The sequence below is a fragment of the Oryctolagus cuniculus genome, chromosome 2 (assembly GCF_964237555.1).
Source record: "Oryctolagus cuniculus chromosome 2, mOryCun1.1, whole genome shotgun sequence".
In the NCBI taxonomy this organism is placed as follows: Eukaryota; Metazoa; Chordata; class Mammalia; order Lagomorpha; family Leporidae; genus Oryctolagus; species Oryctolagus cuniculus.
The window spans coordinates 75,124,599-75,142,214 of NC_091433.1; the positions used below are offsets into that span (position 1 = coordinate 75,124,599).

General features: G+C 39.8%; 1 long non-coding RNA gene across 2 annotated transcripts in view; it reads right to left on the bottom strand.

Moving 5' to 3' along the window:
* Nucleotides 1–307: 307 nt before the first annotated feature.
* LOC108178859 (uncharacterized) overlaps nt 308–17,616 on the bottom strand; it is a 63,481-nt gene continuing 46,172 nt past the window's right edge. The window contains exons 4-5 of one of the 2 annotated variants that reach the window (XR_007914047.2): nt 15,351–15,411; nt 308–1,193 (exon numbers count right to left, since the gene is read on the bottom strand). This is a non-coding gene — a long non-coding RNA (uncharacterized lncRNA). Of the gene's footprint in view, nt 1,194–4,428; nt 4,719–15,350; nt 15,412–17,616 lie in introns of those variants that run through there. The other variant, XR_007914046.2, reaches the window with a different exon arrangement.

The window sequence follows — 17,616 nt, forward strand, 5'->3', positions numbered from 1 at the left end:
ATTAACTAATACACAAGAAAATATTCACCTCATGTATTTATCTCATTTTCAGTTATTAGGCCAGTTAATTTATGTGGATGAAATATATGAAATGTGAACTTTAGACTCATTTGCATTTTAAGATTGATGAGATAAAAATCCAGAAATTAAAAATTACAAAGCTGAAGTTAGGACTAGAAGTTTATTCTGCTAATATTTAGTCTATTGTTTTTGCATTATTATATTATTTCAAATTTCATAAAGCATTAGATTTTTAAAACAAAACTGACATAAATTTTTGAAATTAATTTATGACAAGAGAGGAAATTTAAAGAGAAGAACAGAACAGCATCATCTAGTATCCTCCAATATCTGTTCTTCATAACCCTGTCACTGGAAAGGAATCTTGATCTTTTGCAGAATAAATGACCTCATTCTGACCCAGGCCATGCGTGTTCCTCAGTTATTCTCTTTCACATTCCCCATCAGCTTATACTCACATTCCTCAAAGCAACTTACTCATGCTCTTCAACTCTTTGCTTTCATTCTGAGCTGCTGGCACGATCTGGGATTACAACTGCACCAGCAATACTTCTATAACCTGAGGCAATTAGAAAGTTTCTTCAATTTTGAATTCCATAAGGTGGAGACACTAATGGTGCCAATCCTTGAAAGAAGAAATTAAGGAAATGTACATAAAGCCCCTAACACAATCAGCGGCATAATAAAGGCAATCAACTTTGCTACTGTTATCTATGTTAGTGTCTATTTTTTCCTATTTCTCTTAGAAAGTCCTAGATTTCTAAGTTACCTCACAGTTTTTCCTTTGGAGCTATAACTTTATAATCTCATTTAATCCAATTGTAACCATTTTTGTCCATTTACCTAAGAGGCCATTTTTTATACTTTTTGTTAACCTGGCCTTCTGCTTTTAGATCCATCTGCTCCAGTCCTCACTGAGATCTTGTTCATCACCCATCCCTCTTGTTCTCTACCAGATAATTTAGGTCAGTTAATAGAGTATCCTCAAGTCTGTCCCATTCAGAATTTTTTTGCTAGCCATAGTATGTCCAGAGGAGGTTTTCTGCTCACCCCACTCCCTTCCAATTGGCCTTACCTCAAGGTTAGAAATTACTTCCCTTTATTCCTTTTGCATGTTTCTCACTCAGCTACAATTCTTCCTTTATTTGTTTCTCTCTTCCCACCTCAGTAGGCTGTTAATGCAAAGAGTACAAACACTTTTATTCATTGAATCTCTAGCACATTCTAAGTTCTCAGGGCTCATGAAAATATTGATTAGTTGAAATATGGGATGTTACAGAAATCAGCCCCACTAATGTCTTTTCTTTTGGTTTTTGTCATCATAGGTCCCTTTGATTTTAAGAGAATTTCATTTTACAGTTTTTACAAAATGGGAAACTCAGGAGCACATACTCCCAATTTTCTGTAACTGCAAGAAGTATCTGGAATCTGAAGATATAAGATAACAGATGTTTTATTATATATTTTTTAGGTTGCAGATTAATACCTACCTGATTTTCAGCAAATATCCCATCTTTAATTTTACATTTCTATATTAATAGAAATTTGATAATGAATGAATCACAAAATGATCAAAGTTGTTTATATGGAAGGTACCTGAGAAAACTTTAAAAAATTATAATTGCTGCCTCCTCCCTCTAATTAAAAAGTACACTGAGGCCAGGTAATAACATATTCAGTAGGAAAAATATATTTTTAAATTATGAGAAAAATACTGTTTTAAAATAATAAGCTAAAGTGAATGGCTGAGGATCTAGTACTTTTGCTAATATACTGATGTTAGGTAGGAAATCAGAAATGAGCTCATGTGTGTGGAATTGACATTTAGGTCCAGCAGCTGCATCTCAAAGTCATCCTGATAACCTTCCAGGTGCAGCCCAGGATCTGCACTTCAAATGCCTTACCCCTTCTACCAGATAACCATATAACCATCCTTCCTCTAAGGTGAGGCCAACACCAGCAAGGCTTCCTCCTGTCTGATAACTTCAGAGGGAAAGCTCAGAAAGGAATTTTTTGCATTACATCCAAAAAGTCCTTTGTTCCAGGAGAAGAGGCAGGAAGGCAAGACCCATCCCCTCAAAAACCCCGGCCTCAACCCGACTGCACGCTCAGCCCTCTGCCTCTCTGCTGAGCCGCCCGTCTGGCCTGCCCAGGTGTATTCTCTCCACTCAACCATGTAACCTCGCTCCTCCCCAGTCTGAGCGACTGGGCATTCTCTCTCAGGTTCTGCCTGGAGAGGTGCCCATCCGTTCTTACGTATGTCTCTGCCCTAATAAACCTTGCTATGTTGCTTTCCCCGCTCTGTCTCACACCTGAATTCTTTCTCGCGCGAAGACAAGGACCCTTGCTTTCTCTGGCAACACTAAGTGTTTCATTGTGAGGTAGGAGTTATTTCTTTCTCACTGTCTCAGAATATTCTCTACTTAAGGTAGTTTCACGACTGGTGCAGAAGCTCTTATCTAGAAGTCATTGCAAGCATTAGCACACCAGGCTGCTATGGATAGGGATGAAGAGTGAGTAAAGAGATTTTTTAAAAATTGATTTTCGGCCAGCGCCAAGATTCACTTGGTTAATCCTCTGCCTGCAGCGCAGGCACATCGGGTTCTAGTCCCGGTCAGGGTGCTGGATTCTGTTCTGGTTGCTCCTCTTCCAGTCCAGCTCTCTGCTGTGGCCTGGGAGGGCAATGGAGGATGGCCTAGGTCCTTGGGTCCTGTACCCGCATGGGAGACCAGGAGAAGCAACCAGTCTCCTGGCTCCTGGCTTTGGATTGGTGCAGCGCCAGCCATAGCGGCCATTTGGGGGGTGAACCAACGTAAAAGGAAGACCTTTCTCTCTGTCTCTCTTTCTCTCTCACTGTCTAACTCTGCCTGTCCAAAAAAAAAAAAAAAAAATTGATTTTAGCCTCCTCACTAAGCTGTTTTAGTGTGTATGTGTGACCATGTGGGGCAAGAATTTCACAGACTTTGCATTCAAGTACAGTCATGTGTGGCTTAACAATTGGGGCATGTTCTGAGAAATGTGCCATTAAGCTCATGTTTTATCCTTGGACAAATATTAGTGTAATTACACAAACCTAGTAGTATAGGCCAGTTACTCAATGTGGTCTCTTGTTGCAATCAAGAGACATGGTAAACAGAGATGTATTAGTTTGCAGGTGGCATACAGCTTAATAGAACTTTTTTTTTTTTATAAACAGAAATTCACAATAAAATAATGAGTAAAGGGCTGTACAAAAATGTATGTGCTATACTTTTACATCACTGACAGCACGGTAGGTTTGCTTATACCAGAATTTCCACAAACAACTGAGTAATGTATTGTGCTAAGACCTTAAGCTTTGAGGGCTACCATGTCACTAAGTGGTGGGAATTTTTCAACTCTATTATACTCCTGTGAGACTATCATCATATATGTGGTCCTAGTTACTTTCATCATTACGTGGTACGTGATTTTACAGGAAGTTCATTCAATCCCCGAAACCTATTAAATCTTTCCGTGTTGGCATATGCTGTGGTAAATGAAGCCACGAAACAAGAGGACACAACTAGTGTGGTGATGAAACCCGCAATCAGGAAATGCGCCAGTGTTCACTGCTTACAAACAAGAATAATACCATGGCTAACATTATGCAATAGTGGGAACCAGTGCTGTGGCACAGTAGGCTAAATCTGTGGTGCCAGCAACTTATATGGGCACTGGTTCGTGTCCCAGCTGCTCCACTTCCAATCCAGCTCTCTGCTATGGCCTGGGAAAGCAGTAGAAGATGGCCCATTTGCTTGGGCTCCTGCACCCATGTGGGTGATTGGGAAGAAGCTCCTGGCTCCTGGATTCAGATCAGCCCAGCTCTGGCCGTTGTTGTCATTTGGGGAGTGAACCGGCAAATGGAATATGTTTGCCTCTTTCTCTCTCTTCCTCTCTCTGTCTGTATTTCTGCCTCTCAAATAAATAAAATCTTTTAAAAAAGACTATGCCATAGCAGATAACATTCACATTAACTGGTAAAGGAATAGACATGGTACCTCTGACAAAAACCAACTAGATTTGACCCAATGTCATAATAATAGATAAAAATCTTGGCCATCAGAACTGCATTCTGGATTTATTTATTTATTTTTGAGACTTGACAGTGCAGTTTAACTGAGTGGCATAGACCTCTTGTTTGAAAGAAGTATTTATAAAGTACCTTATCGTAAAATAATTAAATATGGCAAAGGACCCAACTACCAAGTGAAAACAGTCACAAAAGAGAACCAGTTCTCAGGCTGGCAACAGAGATGACTTATTCTAATTGGTGGATACTTTTTTTTAAAGATTTATTTATTTATTTGAAAGTCAGAGTTACACAGAAAGAGGAGAGAGAGAGAGAGAGAGAGAGAGAGAGAGACGTCTTCCATCTGCACTCCCCAATTGGCCGCAACAGCTGGAGCTGCGCTGATCTGAAGCCAGGAGCCAGGAGGTTCTTCTGGGTCTCCCATGCGGGTGCAGGGTCCCAAGGACTTGGGCCATCTTCTACTGCTTTCCCAGGCCATAGCAGAGAGGTGGATCAGAAGTGGAGCAGTCAGGTCTTGAACCGGCACCCATGAAGGATGCTGGCACTTCAGACCAGAGCGTTAACACACTGTGCCATAGCGCTGGCCCAGGTGGATACTTTGTAGACTGTGGATGTTGATACATATTTCTTAGTGAATGTATACCTCCTTTGAAATGAGAAAGATTTATGAAAACAAAGAATCACATTTAAAGAATATAGCATAGCTATTGATTTTAATAGCAGAATTCTACTTGACAGCTTAAAGAAAGGGTAGTAACTAACATGTCAGTATTAAGTATGTGTTTCCTGTTAAGCAAATTAATGACCTGATGTTAACACTCTTGCTAGTAACTAATGTCTTATTATTAATATTAATTAATAATTACACCTACTTGGTGCTAGGCATGATGCTAAGTAGTGCATGTGGATTGATTTACTTAACCCTCAAAGAATTTCTATGATCTTCATATAACTTATAACTTATATATATATATATATATTATATATATATAATATATATATAATATATATATATAACTTATAAGTTATAACTTATAACTAGGACATTGAGACTCATGAAGTGACAGTGCTGGCAGGTGGCCAAGTGAGCTTCTGGCCCCAGGCTTCTGGGCTGTGAAGCCAACACCAGTCACTATCGCTGTATTGCCTTTAAGGCTTTCCTGCCTTTTTTGAACTCACGTTGTACTTCAATGCACTGTAGTCCAAAGGTGTAGTGAATAGAACAAATAAAGCTGTGTTCTTTCCTGTGTAAATTCTTTTCCTATCTGCACCTCCTAGGTCCTGTGATATGGTCATGAGAGGATCTCTGTATACAGTGAAAGTTCTGAGGCCTTTTTTGTAGTGTAGCAGGTTAAGCTACTGCCTGCAACACCAGCATCCTTTATGGGTGCTGGTTTGCGTCCCAGCTGCTCCACTTCTGATCTGGCTGCCTCAAACAACAAAAAATCATGTTGGCATAGTTCTGCACTGTAGAAGGCCAAGATCAAGATGTCAGCAGGGTTGGTTTCAACCCTCTCTCCTTGGCTCACAGACAGTCTTTCTTTCTGAGTCTGCACATGTTGTTCCTTCTGGGTGTATGTGTGTCCAAATCCCCTCTTATTATAAGGCCCACAATGAGATTGATACCAATATTTTAGGTGAACACTATATGCCCATAATAGGATCCATGACAGAGTCAGTCTCACAGTTGTAACAAATACCTCTAACACTAAAAGGGAGTGGAGAAATACCTCCAAAATTCTGAAGTTTCTAAGCCCAGGCAAATTATTGACTGAAAGAACAATAAAATAAAGATGTCTTCAAACATGTAAGGACTAAAAAGAGTGTCCGCCTTACATTGTTTTTGGAAAAGTACAAGATTGGCTTTTGTAAAATATAGAATAAAGATAGGATGGTTAAAAATATGGGAACAAGAAAATGTAGGAAATGGTGATTCAATATAGAAGCCTTACTAAAAGGACGCTTGAACCCAGTCCTGATGGTAGCAGGAGCATGGAGTTCTGGAAAGCACCATTTAAGAAGAATGAGTAGAATCGATAGATGTACGAAGAGTGGAGTTTCAAAAAATACTGCTTCAGTGTTTACATATTTATTAACTATGATATCAAATACAACTTGATTTTTAATATTGTAGCAATGTGATTCTCATAGGAAGAACTTTTTGAATAAATGACTTTTAGGTATGTAATAAATACACTAAATGTTTGTCTTGTAAGAGTAGGGGGAGGAGACAGAAAAGCCATTTGCAAAAGGGAGAAGACAGAAAAAGGGAATAATTTACAGATGATCACCCAAATGATTGACAGCCTATGGAAGTAAAATTGCACCATTGTCATAAAGCAGCCTGGCTTCTTCCACCTGCTTTTAAAACATGACAATGAACTTGCGGAAATCTAAAGAAACCTGCCACCACTCCGGATCAGCATACATGTGCTAAGCAGCTACTGCACTGTTAGATCAGCACACTAATTATTCAAAGATAAATGTGACATTATCCTGTTTTCCAGTAACTTAAGTTCTCCTGAGTGCGATAAATATGTGTCACATTTTTCTCATAGACAATATGCCATATAAGCAAAGCATCAAATGTGTTGCAAAATAGAAATGACAGTCCAGACTTGGGGTTCAAAGAAGCATTCACAGAGAAGGTGGACTGCATCTTATTTAAGTCTTCTTTTTAACTAAACAACAGTTTATTTTACATGTGCTAAGCAGCTACTGCACTGTTAGATCAGCACACTAATTATTCAAAGATAAATGTGACATTATCCTGTTTTCCAGTAACTTAAGTTCTCCTGAGTGCGATAAATATGTGTCACATTTTTCTCATAGACAATATGCCATATAAGCAAAGCATCAAATGTGTTGCAAAATAGAAATGACAGTCCAGACTTGGGGTTCAAAGAAGCATTCACAGAGAAGGTGGACTGCATCTTATTTAAGTCTTCTTTTTAACTAAACAACAGTTTATTTTATTTTATTTGGGAGGTAAAGAGACAGACAGAAAGAGCTCTAATTGATTCACTCCCAAAATGACCTCAATTGCCACAGCTGGGCCAGGGTAATGGAGCTGGGCCAAATTGAAGTCAGAAGCCTAGAACTCAACTCAGGTCTCCTATGTGGGTGGCAGAGACCCAAATACTTCAGCCATCACATCTGTCTACCATATTGGACATCAGCAAGAAGTTAGAATCAGGAGCAGAAATGGAACCAAAATCCAGGTACTCTGATATGCAATATGGGTGTCCCAAGCTGCATTTATTTTTATTTTATTTTATTTTTTTTTTACAGGCAGAGTGGACAGTGAGAGAGAGAGAGACAGAGAGAGAAAGGTCTTCCTTTTGCCATTGGTTCACCCTCCAATGGCCGCCGCGGCTGGCGCGCTGCAGCCTGCGCACAGCACCTATCCGAAGGCAGAAGCCAGGAGCCAGGTGCTTCTCCTGGTCTCCCATGGGGTGCAAGGCCCAAGCACTTGGGCCATCCTCCACAGCAGAGAGCTGGCCTGGAAGAAGAGCAACCAGGACAGAATCCGGCGCCCTGACCGGGACTAGAACCCGGTGTGCTGGCGCCGCAGGCGGAGGATTAGTCTAGTGAGCCATGGCGCTGGCCCCAGTGTTTTAACAGCTATGCCAAACATCTACTCTTTATTTAATCTTGAGAGTATGAAATTACAAGTGGAGAGAAAAATAAGTTCAGGAAGAGAAAATGGATTTAGGAAAGGTCCTCTTCACAATTGCAGCTTCCTGCTAACGTACACCTTGGAAGGCAGCAGTGATGGCTAAAGATTTTGGGTCCCACCTGGAAGATGATTAGGTTCCTGGATCCTGGTTTTTGCCTGGTTTAGTCCTGGATATTGTGGGTATTTAGGGAATAAACAAGCAGATGGAAGATATCCCCCTCTCTTTCTGAATCTATGCCTTTCAAATAAATTAAATTAAAATCTAAAGAATGTTAACTAGGCCCAGGCTAGTGACAACTGTAAGAGAATTGGGATTCTTCCATTTTAACAACTACAGAAGGCCTAATAATCCCGAACAGAGAATAAATCATAGAACTTTTCTATTTCTAAAATTGCTAAAATAATTTTTCTACTGATGTTTCAGGTTCAAATCTCTTTTTTTATAGATTAATTTGTCCACAATAGACATTTGGAAGACAGAAGAGAAGCAGCAGCCATTAAGCTCTGAGTATGCTTAAAGTATACCAATGAAAAACCCCATGTCACTGATCTCCTGGCCCTCCCTTTTGATATGGGGCAGCAACTGGACCATTGGCTCTCTGAATTCCTTCCTACTTACCCCCTTAAGTTTCTCCAGGCTTTGTGTGTGATGTATGTGTAACTCCATAAAGATGGGCTCTTGCTTCTTCTATGAGTCGCCTGCATTATCGATGTAGAAAGGGGTCAAAGGAATGGCAGGTGTATGCAAGGGGATGAGTATGGTGGCCAGATGATTTAACCTAGGGAATGAGTAGTGAGGATGGGCTGGAGAGCAAAACCATTGAAGGAAAGGAGTTCAGTATTCAAGATGCTGGAGATTCCATCTATATGGATATGGAAATTACCAAGTGTATTCGTGTGGTTTCTCCAGAGAAACACAATGACAGAACCAACAGGAGGTATATGGGTGCCTATGCTAGTATATTTGGAGAGATGCATGAAATAAGAAATTTGCTCACGAAATTATGGAGACTGAGAATTTGCAGGATCTATAGTTAGCGAGCTGGAGACACAGGAGAATTGATAATGTAGGTTTTCATCTGAGTGTTTAGACAGGAAGATTGATGTTCTCAGCTTAAGATAGGCAGAGAGCAAATATTCTTTTATTCCACCTGTTTACTCCAGTCAGGCTGTTCACAGAATGGGTGAGGCCTACCCAATCTGGGGAGTCTAATCTGTTTTGTTCAGTCTACCAATTCAAATGTTAAACTCATCCAGAAACATCTTCATAGACACACCCAGCGTAATGCACCACATGGCCCAGTCCATTTGACATGTAAACTTAATCATTATGACAAAACTGAAATATTGAATTATAAATTATGTTGAGTGATATGCGCACAAAAGAGAGCATTTATCTCTGTTATTGTATTGTATGATTCCCCCTAAATGAACTCCAAGAAAAGGCAGAGAATATCCATGATAATAAAAGATCAGAACACCTGTAATTTTGTTGCTAGAGTTGGAGGAGCAGAGACTGATTAAAATGGGATAATGGAAAAGTCTGCATTGATTTCCTGATGTTAATGTGGGTGGACACATCTAATGAAACAAATTAATTTGTACCCTTTGACTTGTGCATTTTATTTTGTAGAAAGAATATTTCAATACCCAAAACATTTTTAAAATTGGGATTATATCAAGCTGAGGTGCTTCTGTACTGCAAAAGAAACATTTAGCAAAATGTATAGGCAACAGACAAAATGGGAGAAAATCATTGAAAACTGTGCAACGGATAAAGCATTAACATCCAGAATCTATAAAGAGCTCAAGAAAATTAACAACAAAACAAACAATCCAGTTAAGAAAGTGATCAGTTTCAGTTCACAATTGATTGATCATAATGACAGGATTAAGAGTCAAGGGGATCACATAAACAAGGCTAGCGTCTACTAATACTAACTGATGGAATTAAAAAGGAGAGAATGATTCAACATGGGAAGTGGATACACAGCAGACTCATAGAATGGCAGATGTCCTAAGCAGCACTCTGGCCTCAGAATCAGCCAAGACACTCTGGCAAAAAAAAAAAACAAAAAAACAAAAAAAACAAAAACAAAAACAAAAACAAAAACAAAACAAAAACAAAACAAAACAAAACAAAAAAAAACAACAACAACAACTAAAGGAAAGATCTTTGTGAGTGAGATCCCAGTGGAAAGAACAGGCCATCAAAGAAGGAGGTACCTTTCTCTGAAGGGAGGAGAGAACTTCTACTTTGACTATGACCTTGTCTAAATAAGATCAGAGTTGGCGAACTCAAAAGGCTTCCATAGTCTTGGCAACTCATGACAAGAGCCTAGGGTAATTACCGACGCCATAAACAAGAATACCAATTTGTTAATTCAACAACAGGAGTCACTGTGCACTTACTCCCCATGTAGGATCTCTGTCCTTAATGTGTTGTACTATGTGAATCAATGCTATAACTAGTAATCAAACAGTACTTTACACTTTGTGTTTCTCTGTGGGCACAAACTGTTGAAATCTTTACTTAATACATACTAAATTGATCTTCTGTATATAAAGTTAATTGAAAATAAATCTTGATGTGAATGGAATGGGAGAGGGAGGGTTGCGGGTGGGAGGGAAGTTATGGGGGGAAAAGCCACTGTAATCAAAAAGCTGTACTTTGGAAATTTATATTTATTAAATAAAAGTTAAAAAAAGAAATGGGCAAAAGAGACTTGAACAGGCCTTTTTCAAGAGAGGAAATTCAAATGGCCAACAGACACTTGAAAACATGCTCAGGATCACTAGCCATCAAGGAAATGCAAATCAAAACCACAATGAGGTTTCACCTCACTCCTGTTAGAATGGCTCTCATACAGAAATCAACAAATAACAAATGTTGGCAAGGGTGTGGGGAAGAAAGTAATCTAATCTACTGTTAGTGGGAATATGAACTGGTGCAGCCACTGTGGAAGACAATATGGAGATACCTCAGAAATCTGAATATAGACCTACCATATGACCCAGCCACCCCACTCCTGGGAATTTACCCAAACCAAAAGTAATCAGCATCTGAAAGAGTTATCTATACCTCCATGTTCATTGCAGCATAATTCACAATAGCTAACATATGGAATCAACCCAGATGTCCATCAACTGTTGACTGGATAAAGAAATTATGGTATATATACAGTATGGAGCACTACTTAGATGTAAAAAAGCCCCCAAATCCTATCTTTTGCAACAAGATGGACACAGCTGGAAACAATTATACTTAGTGAAATAAGCCATTCCCAATTGGACAGATATCATATGTTTTCTCTGATATGAGGTAACTAATAGTGTACCTAAAATGTAATGTACTGGTGCAAAAAGGGCATTTTGGGATTTGATGATTGTTTATAGCCCTTTTCTCTCCCATTGATGAACAGTGTTTTCTTCATACTATCTGTTGAACTCTGTTACTTAAGGTAGGGTTAACTTTACAATCATTGAGTAAACTGAAAACAGATTTTTGTAAAAATTGAGTGGGAATGGGAATGTAAAAATTACAAGAAGGAGGAGGAAGGACAGTGGCAGCATGGGTGAGAGGGAGGGTGGGGAGGAGTATCACAATGTTCCTAAATTGATATATATGAAATATATGACACTTGTATAGCATAAATACAATTTTAAAAAGAAAAAATCTACTAAAAGAGCAAGGGAAATGTTTAAGTATTTCAAGAGATAGAAGAAGAGAGACAGACAGACACTGGCGGATCTTGGCTCTAAAGAGTGAAGCAGAAGGCTGGCGCCGCGGCTCACTGGGCTAATCCTCCACCTTGCGGCGAGGGCAAACCGGGTTCTAGTCCTAGTCGGGGTGCTGGATTCTGTCCTGGTTGCCTCTCTTCCAGGCCAGCTCTCTGCTGTGGCCAGGGAGTGCAGTGGAGGATGGCCCAAGTACTTGGGCCCCGCACCCCATGGGAGACCAGGAGAAGCACCTGGCTCCTGCCATTGGATCAGCGCGGTGCACCGGCTGCAGCACACTGGCCGTGGAGGGTGAACCAACAGCAAAGGAAGACCTTTCTCTCTGTCTCTCTCTCTCTCATTGTCCACTCTGCCTGTTAAAAAAAAAAAAAAGTGAAGCAGAAATTAAAGCATTAAGATAAAAGGCAGGCATTTGGCTTAATGGGAAACATCCTGGTCGTGATGCCCACATTTCATATCAAAGTACCTGGGTTTGATTTCCAGTTCTGCTCCAAATCCTAGCTTTCTGCCCACATAGATCCTGGGAAACTGCATGCAACAACTGACTTCCTGCCACCCGGGTGGGAGCCTTGGATTGAGTTCCTTCCTCTCTGTATTTAAAGAGAAGGACACCGTTTCTCCATCTGTGTGTCTGTCACCTGTCTCTATCTCTCTGCATCTCAAGTAAATACTTTTTTTAAAATATCAGGATTATAGTAACAGAGTATTAGGTGATATAGACTGATGGCACGAGATGGGCATGAAGATAGGAAAGAATCTGGTGAATAATTTGGAAGCAGCAAAGAGAAATAAGACAAATGCTTATCTTGCCTCTAGATAGTTTCATGAGACTAGTGGGGAAAAAAACACACACACACACAAATACCAGTTGAGGTTCGAGGAAGTTCAGGGGAGTAGAAAAACTCTGAATGATATGGAACAAAGGAATTTATTGTATGGATTAGACCACACATGACTGTAGGAATTGGCGAGAGTTTTGGAAGGCTAGAATCTCTAGGTCTGGTGGTAGCTAAAAGTCCTCAGTGTCAATGAGTATAAAGAAGGGGTTTATACAGAAGAGAGAAAAACAAATTGGAAGGTATGAGGACATATAAGAATCTTCATCTTTTCATTTTCTCCAACTGTAACAAAGCAGGTGATAGCCATAAATGGGGAAATCTAAAACATTGTTCTTTCCAATGCTCTGCAAAGTCCACATCAGGATTTGTGCAACTAGTCAAGATGGGAAAAAGAAACCGAGATGAGTGTTTCAGTATGGGTACTGAGACTTCAGTATTAGTTCCAGTTCTCCAGAGAGACAGACCAAACATGAAGTTTGATCTATGGATCAATAAATGGTAGAAGACAGCGGATATATTAGGGGAACTGGCTGAGAAGTCTGATGCAGGTGTGCAAGTTGGTGACCATGGATGTCAATAGCATGCCTCGGTTAAAGTTCAAAATCTTCAGAAGCAGGGAAGCTGATGGTGCAACCAGCAGTCCAAGGCTGAAAGCCTGAGAACTGGTGGGGCAAAAGGGGTGGCTGTTATAAAACCTGTAATCTAAAGGCCAGAGAGCAAGGGGTTCTGATTCCAAGAGAAGGAGGAGAATACCGGTACAGCTCTTGTAGAGATCCTCTTTCCTCTGCCTTTTTTGTTCTATCCAGGCTCCCAGCCAATTGGGTGATGTCTGCTCACATTGAGTATAGATCTTCACCTTCGAGTGCACTGACTCACTTGCCAACATCCTCTGGAGACACCCTCACAGACATACCCAGAAATAATGCTGTTTTACCATGTCTCTAGGTATTCCTTAATCCAGCCCAGCTGACACCAAAAATTAACCATCACAACTTTAAATTCTTTGCCAGGAGTCTCTGGTGAATTCCTTGGCAACCACAGTATAGTATTCTGGTCTTTGCCTACTCTCATTTTCCCAGAGTACTGTTTTACAATTGCTTTTCTCCCTTCAAATCTTCAACATCTTTTCTCCTATTTTCACTTTCAGGCTTTACTCTTGTTTCTTACTTCATTGAGAAAACTGAGGTAAACAAAAGAGAGCTTGCACAAACTCACCTTCAACATTGTTCATCTATTTAATCTGTATTCTTATGATATCTTCCCTCTGGAAGCTGTACTCTTAAGGTTGAATCCTACAATTTCAAGTAATCCCACCCCTTTCCAGTATTCAGGGACACCATTCCAGCAATTTTGCCTTTCTTCTCCTAAATTATCAATTATTCTTTACTATAACAGTATCAGCATACATAATTTTGTCTCTTCCATCTTTAAACCAAAAGCAGAAAAACTTCTCTTTAATAAATCTCTGCAAGCTGCTACATTATATGTCTGTCCCCTTCACAGCAAACCTTCTTGAAAGAATTGTCTATATTCACTTTTTCTAAATCTTTCCTCCTATTCTGTCTGGAACTCCTTCAACTAGGCTTGAAACTCCATCACTCCAAACACTTACTCTTGTCAAGGTTTCATTTGTTGGAAGACAATCCATTATGGTTTTATAGTGGTTCTGTAGGTTTTGTGAGAAGAGACACTCTCATTACCCTGAAATATTTTTTAAGGATGTGTATGATTGTGTGTGTGTATGTGTGTAGAAACAACCTTAGTGGATCCTTCCAAGGTGAGAGTCAGGCAGGCTTCGTGCTCATTATATAACACTGTGTACTTGGGAACTCCTCTTCTCTTGGGTGACCCACTGCTACATATTTACCGCCTTGCTCTCTTTACGTCAGCCTGTGTGTTCTGGGGCTTGCAAACAACAAATGCTAAGACTACATAACCATGATTCATTTCTCTATCAAATTTCTGCACAAATTTCTCAGAGATGCTTACAATGAACATATCACTAATTTGAAAGAACAACTATCATTCTCTTTATTTTTCTTACATTGCTCGGTTTTTCCCATAGAACTTACTATACTGTCTGTATTACATTATTTATTTATTTTACTTATTTTTTTATCATCTGTCTTCCCCATCTTCTTAGGGACAGAAATGTTTTTCTACTTAGTTTACTGTGACCAAAATAGGAACTTGCACAAAATATTTGATCCAGAAATATTTGTTGAGAGAAAACACAGATTCATACCTAAGATTTCCTAAATTTCTACTACCAGCTTCTTCTGACTCTGGCAATAGTATGCCAGTAGAAGGAACGAGTTTGCTGTTGTGAGATATCATAAGTTCTTTAAGTAAGGATAGTGCTAAAAATCCGGCCCTCCCTGGACTGAGATGACCCACTCTCCTTTGCTTACAGACCATGAAGATGTGCTTCCATACAAGACAGCGTGTTACCTATCTCAAGATCTGTTTCTGTTCCTCACTTAACCTGTGAGTCTGTGTCTACTGTTAGGTTACAGAACAGTCCAGCTGGGGATGTGCTGACGGTGAATAGGAAGGAAAATGACTTTATCTCAAGAGTTGTGAGACCTTGTAAACTAGTGTCAGCAGAAGCCAGGAAAAGTGTGCACAGGATTGAACTCCGAGGGGCCAGTATGACTGGATAAGAAAAAAAAAATTACTAACTTGAGGCACTCTCCTAGAAGACTGGATTGAAAATTGGCAAAAGCCCAGGAAACAGTGCAAACTCACTGTTAGGTTGGCTCCCAAAAGTATAGAATAATCAATGGCTTATTTATACTAAGTGAATTAAAGTGCCAGATGTTGCTTTGGCAGAGGTAGAACATGTGTTTCAAGACAAAAAGAAGTGAACATGCTGGAGAGGATATGTTATATATAGCGAGAAGTTGTGCCAGATGATCATGTGCCTTGAGAGGACCCAGAGCATGAGCAATTTATCAGGGCTACGAAGAATATGCTCCTGAGAGAAGCACCCATTTCACTAATGTTAGTGATGCTGGCTTACCTCTGTACAGCAGGCCAACAAAGCAAGATTCTGGAACAATAGAAGGTACTTGCAGGTTCAACTGTAAGAAATTAGATATATGCAAATTTTATGTTGACTGGCAATGCAGAAGTGGCATACAGGAAAATGTAGTTTGTTGAAATGTTTAGTAATTTATTTTTTCATCTACTTGAAAGGCCGAGAGAGATAGACAGACAGACACAGAATCACTGATTCACTTCCCAAATACCTGTAATGGCCGCAGCTGGACACGCTGAAGTCAGGAGCCCAGAACTCCATCTCTGCATCTCATGTGGGTGGTAGGGACTCAACCACTTGAGCCATCATCTGCTGACTTTGCAAGACACATTAGCAGGAAGCTTGATTGGAAGCAGAGCACACAGCCCTTGAACCGGTGCTCTGATATGGCATACATGTGTCTAAATCAGCAGCTTAGCTCACTGCACTACAATGTCTACCCCAAGGTGGGCTATAAATTTAAATAGAATATGGTGACCTTTAAGGAAATATAAAACATAAATGAGTAGTAAACAAATATACTACTCAATCTGTACTATCACAACAAGCAAACAAACGATATCTAAAGTTGCGTGATGATTGAGAGCTATTTCTCTCATATAAAGCAATAATGTCTTTCCTAATTTCTGTACCTCAGGCAGTTTTTGGAGCTAGTTCTCACAGACTAAAGAAGATATGTCCCTCAAACAGTCACGCTGCAAGGTGATGGCCAATAGCCAGTATTTGTGCAGTATTAGTTTTCTGTTGCTACTTACAACAAAATACATGATACTGGGTACTTTATAAAGAAAATAGGTAACTCACAGTCTTTGTTCAGCTCTTATGAGGGCACCCTTGGCTGCATAACATGGTGGATGGTGTCATTGCAGAAGTGCATATGGGAAGAAGAGAACACATAGAGAGACAGAAAGCCACAGAATGGGGAGGGGCCAATCTTACTCTTTTATAACAACTTCTCTCATGAAAACTAACCAGGGTTTCATTAGAACTACAGCAATACCTTCTGAGGACAGCACCCCCAATAGCCTAGTGACCTTTCATTGGGCCCTACCTTTCTCGTTCCTTCACCTTGCATCATCACCACAAGGAGGACTAAAGTTTCAAACATGGGCCCTTGGGAAACATACTCAATCCATATTCGAACCGCAGCACTAGGCACAAGATTCCATCCTTCCCTAAAGGGATCCATGGACATTTGCTTTGTATAGAATTATGCACCAACAGGAAAGGGAGTAAGTAAACATTTCAAGGATGACTATTTGAGTTTTCTCTAATACCTGGAGACCAAAAGCATCATTATGAACCACTGCTAGAGTGGGATCATATACCATGCATGTAGCAAGTGAAGACATGGTCATGGTCCAGGCACAGTGGGTCTGTTGGGTCTGTGAATTCACACCAAGTTTATTTTTATGGTTCCCTGTATATGTGTCTGTATACACACACACACACACACACACACACACACAGAAAGAGAGAGAGAGAGAGGGAGGGAGGGAGATAAGAGAAATAACTGATAGTTGGCAAAACACCAGCTTTGGGTTCTTTGTTGGGAAAGATTTGCTTAATTTGGGAAGTCCAAGTGGATGGCCAAGTGATGACCCACACCAGCCAAGAGAGAAATCAAAACAAATATCTTACAATGAAGGTGGCAAAACTTAATGCCATTATTAAACATTTAAAGGGCACAGAGGTGGTAGTTTCTATTATAATTCAATCAAATTTACTAATCCTGTTGCTTATGCAAAAGCCAGAATATTTCTAGAAAATGACTACCACCAACTCAACCAAACAGAAACTACAATTGTGTCTGCTATAACATCCATGCTTTTCTTTGTTAGAAGAGGTTTATATGACTTCAAGGACATAGCGTGTGACTATTGATTTGGTGAATGAATGCTTTTCAATTTCTGTCTAAACAACAACAAATAGTTTGCACTTACCCAGAAAGGACAATGGGGTGTTTCTGGTTTTTGCTGTAAGGCTACATTATCTATTTCAGCACTTGTCTTAATATAGTCCAAAAAGATTAATTCTGTTGGGACATTGTGCATGACATTACATTGATTTATTACATCTTTGAGATCATATAGATCAGATAGGTTGTGAAAATGGGTTAGAAACCTTGGTAGGAAGGTGGGAAACAAGCCCCATTGAAGCTTTAGGTGTCAGCTATGTCAGCAAAATTTTTAGAGGTATAGTGGTCAGAGGCATGTTTATATATGAGTCACAGATAAAGGATACACAG